This window comes from Octopus bimaculoides, chromosome 24 (genome assembly GCF_001194135.2).
Source record: "Octopus bimaculoides isolate UCB-OBI-ISO-001 chromosome 24, ASM119413v2, whole genome shotgun sequence".
Taxonomy (NCBI): domain Eukaryota; kingdom Metazoa; phylum Mollusca; class Cephalopoda; order Octopoda; family Octopodidae; genus Octopus; species Octopus bimaculoides.
In genome coordinates this window covers 11945671-11950670 of record NC_069004.1, presented here as the reverse complement: position 1 = coordinate 11950670, position 5000 = coordinate 11945671, and positions in this window count along the sequence as shown.

Below are 5000 nucleotides of genomic sequence, written 5' to 3'. Positions count from 1 at the left end.
AATACAGAGACTTAGTTTTGATTTAACCTCGAACTTTATTGATCGCAACGGTTGTTGATTTGTGGCGGAGAAATTTTCATGGCAGGAAAATATTAATAATAAAAAAAAGAGAAAAAGAAGATAACAAATTCCTTGATAATCTGATTTTTATTGTACAACAATAACAACACCGAAATGAAAACAACAACAACAGCAACAACAATAACAATGTACAAAAAAAAGGTTGCGAAATAGTGAGAACAGTCGCAGTTACAAGAGGAACAAAAGTAATAACAGCAAAACAAAAAAACAAAAAAAAATCGAAAGTAACCCAAATAGCAAAAACTACTACTACTACTACTACTACTGATGATGATGATGATGATAATGATGTTGATGATATTTCTCAAAAATACAATTTCCCCTATATTACTTTGAAAGGTCAAAGAATTGTAAATCGTAATTTCTAAATTCTTACAATTAAATTTTAATGAATTCAAATTTCTTTCTCTCTTTCATTCCTTCGCTCAGTCTTCATTCACTGTCTTATCACACATACATACATACATACATACATACATACATACATACATACATACATACATACATACATACACACGTAAGCACGCACACGTATGGAGTCATCTGTCATAAGTTAAAGCTCTTTGTATCACAGGAAAACTCAGAGAATGACCCTTTGACTTCCTGCGTTGTAGAAGTCGATCTGTTGTTGAAAATGGTTTTTTCTCTACTAAGTCACCTATAATAAGTGGTATACCCCAGGAAACGGTTCTAGGACCATTTTTATTTTCATCACCCTATCAGGTACGGGATCACAAGTGCATACAGCCAGCCTAACGAGTTACGCCGATGACACAAAAATACTGATGGCTATCCAATCTTCAGAAGATACAGACACACTCCAAAATGAGCTTAAACCTCATTTATCAATGGACAGATGTAAGCAATATGAAATTTAGCACATCAAAATTTCAGGTTCTTCATTACGGAGAGAATACACACAAATCACAATATTTGACACCAAATAACACAAGGATTCAAAACGCTAATGACATACGGGTCTTAGGAGTAATCATGTTAAATGATGCATCTTTCACCTGCCACATCAAACTGACCACTAAAGACATCTCATAGGATGGATCCTACGAACCCTCGTGACAAGTGAACCGGTAGTTATGTTAACTTTATGGAAAATCCTAGTTCTGAACGGATTAGATTACTGCTCACAGCTTTGATCTCCTAACTCATCTCTTCTTATAGAAGAAACAGAAGTGTTACGAAGAACGTTCACTAGTAAAATATCTTCGGAAACCTTGAAAGCTCTTCGTCTCTACTCTTTTGAACGCCGATGATATATATGTCTGTCTTTGGCTGGCCTCAAATCTCACCTGCGAACCCATGGAAAACAAACTTCAACCAGCTATTCTGATTATATGTCTGTGCACACGTTTTAATGTGGCGTGTGCCAGAGGGTTTGCAAATCCAATGGGGGTCTTAAAAGACATGTTAGGATCCACAATGAGCAGAACTTACTTGCAGGTATTGGTAGTGCAAATCAGAGGCGCAATCTGTGTGGGTGTTTTTTCAAAACACTGTCTGGTTTAAAAAGCCACATCAGACGCCATGAACGGGCTAAGGTGTAGGTGGTCAAACTCTGTGTAAGGAGTAGACAACCACTATGTACATATATATATATGAGAGTTCTAGTGAAAGTGATTTAAAAGTGGACACATAACCTTTCCATTAACTGATATTGTGAGTAAATTTAGTCATCCCCTCTGCAAAAAGTACTGCTCAACATAGTCTTCATCACAAAGATGTGTTTGCGCCGTCGTTGAACTCAACTCTTGAATCATCATTTTAAAACTTCATCTGTGCACTGATTTACCCTCACTTTTACAGCAACTCTCACCTCGGCTGTCTCGAATCGTTGTACCTGAAGATTGTCTTTCATTCGACCAAAATGATGGAAGTAGAAGAGCACCAGATCTGGGCTACACAGTGGATGAGGGAATACTGACCAGCGTGATTTATCGATTGCCTGATTTGTTGGCGGTTCGGCAAAAGAGACAGATAGAATAAGTACTAAGCTTACAAAGAATAAGTCCTGAGATCGATTTGTTCGATAAAAAGCGGTGCTCCAGCATGGCCGCAATCAAATGACTGAAACAAATAAAAGAGTAAAAGAGCAAAAGAATAAATAAAAATAAAAATTCCGATACACTGTGTTATTTGCCTGCAATGGAGAAAAGACGTAATACGGAGGAAGAGTTACTCAAGCAATTTGTGCCATTTAAAAGACTTCTGTCAGTTAAAAAACAAATTCGTGTGCGTTCGAGTATGCTGCTATTCTATCGACCAAGATACCGTTCTGTTGTCTGAAAAATCGCGACGCTTCCAATTGTTAATAATTATGATTTATTACTTCCGTCTTCACTAAGGCGAAGGTATTGTTTTCAGTCGTGTTTGTTTGTTTGTTTGTTTGTCCGTGGACAAGATATCTCAAGAACCGCTGGATGGATTCGGATGAAACTTTCAGGGATGTTTGGCCTTGTGACTGGCACGAACTGATTAGATTTGGGGATCGATCCGGTACCGGACAAGGATTCTGGATTATTTTCCGTTTTTTACTTAAATTTTCAGAGCGGTCGAGTTCAGTTTTAGTATGAACGAGAGTTTGTGAGAGCAGTTGAGTTTTAGTATGAGTTGAGTTTATTTCAGATATTTTCATTTTAAAAATCATCTCTGGCTAATCGTTGAGAGGACGTTGGTGTTGCCTTGGCGGAGGTCTGCGCTCTCTGAGTGCTCTTGTTTCTTTTTTGATTTGACACATCGGAAGCGAACAGTGTGTTTCCCCAGTAAATCACTGGTATTTATCTTCATTTTATCTAGGTTTTTATATGCATACATAGTGTGACATTAAAACTTTGCTTTGGGTCCAGTTTCACGGTAATGAGATCACGTGATCAGCCAACGGACATTTGCGATTTCTCGGTTCTTTGAATATCCCCAGGTCTTTCTTATTTCTTTCTTTCACTTTCTCTCTCAATCTCCTTCTCTCTCCTCACAATCTCTTTCGTATTTTCCTCTCTCTCTCTCTCTCTCAATCTCCTTTGTCCTTTCCTCTCTCCTTCTCTTTCTCGCAGTCTCCTTCGTCTTTTCCTCTCTCTCTCTGTATATATATATATATATATATATATATATATATATATATATGTATATCATTCGTCTTTCTCTCACTCTCTTTCTCAATCTCCTTCGTTTCTCTCTCTCCTCTCACTCCCCCTCTCACTCTTTCTCATATCGAGACATAAACTCAGTGAATATTGTTTTTGTTTTGTTGTTTTTTTGTGTGTACGTAGCATGATGTTTCATTGACAAAAAAGACAAACGAGTCTAATTATCCACTCAAGGCAAGACTAGATGTGTTTAGCTGCAGAAAATGGATCCCGTCACTCGCTGCGAGGTGTGAGATTTTAATTATTCAAGCTCGGTTCTTGTTTGATCGATCACAGGTTTTGATACGCGGCGGGATTTACTCGAAGGCGCTGAACTGTAAGGCGTTGAACTACAACAGCAGCAGCAGCAGCAGCAGTAGTAGTAGTAGTAGTAGTAGTAGTAGTAGTAGTAATACTACTACTACTACTACTGCTGTTGCTGCTACTGCTACTACTACTGCTGCTGCTGCTGCTGCTGCTACTACTGCTGTTGCTGCTACTGCTACTACTACTACTACTACTACTACTACTACTACTACTACTACTACTACTGCTGTTACTACTACTGTTGCTGCTGTTACTACTACTGCTGCTGCTACCACCACTGCTACTACTACTACTACTACTACTGCTGTTGCTGCTGTTGCTGTTGCTGCTACTACTACTACTACTGTTGCTGCTACTTCTACTGCTGCTGCTGCTACCACCACTGCTACTACTACTACTACTACTACTACTACTACTACTACTACTACTACTACTACTACTACTAATGCTGCTGCTGCTGCTACTACTACTACTGCTGCTGCTGCTACTGCTACTTATAATGATAAGGAGGAGGAGGAGGAGGAGGAGGGAGATTTCTTTCATGGCCGCAAAGATGAAGACGGACGGGATATAACGAATATGAATTGGAAAATCGGTGGAGTTAAACAGAAGACAGAGGCGAGAACCCATCAAAAGTCATAGCAGCTCTACCAGCTCAGCATGAATGTACAGACCCCGTTTACCAGGGTCTCTGTACATAAATACCCGCACACGTGACCAAAAGATATCAACAACATCACAAACACCGCCTACAACAACCACACCATCAACAACAACAACAACAACACCAAAAATGATCTCAAAGTTTGGCACAAGGCCAGTTATTTTAGGAGAAGGGTTGAAGTCGATTACATCGACCCCCCAGTGCTCAACTGGTATATAATTCATCGACCCCCGAAAGGATGAAAGGCGAAGTCGACCTCGGCGGTATTTGAACTCAAGAACGTGAAAGACGGACGAAATACCGCTAAGCATTTTGCCCGGCGTGCTAACGATTCTGCCAGCTCACCGTCTTACAACAACAACAACAGCAAAAACAGCACCATCACCACCACCACCATCACTAACAACAACAACAATAGCCACAACAGCATCATCAATTCTATTTTTGCTATGGTTCGCCGCCATTATCAATCAATTTGATTGTCTCATGACCATGTTTAATGCTGTACGTATAACGACCGGTGTATGAAGACCTGAAACAGTTGCGTTAAACGTCAAAATACAGTTGCGGTTGATGTATGATGGAAGGATGAAGCTAACGATAGCAAATATGGCACAGCCCAGGCGTGGCACAAAGCAAGAGGGGCGGGTACAAATCAAGGGTGGCACGAAAGAAATACTTCGAAAGTGAAAGTAAATGTTTGAAAGATTTTGGTTTAGTGGTGATGATGGTGCTGGTGGTCACGCTGGCGGTGGCGGCGGCAAAGATGGTGGCCGTGGTGGCGGCGGTGG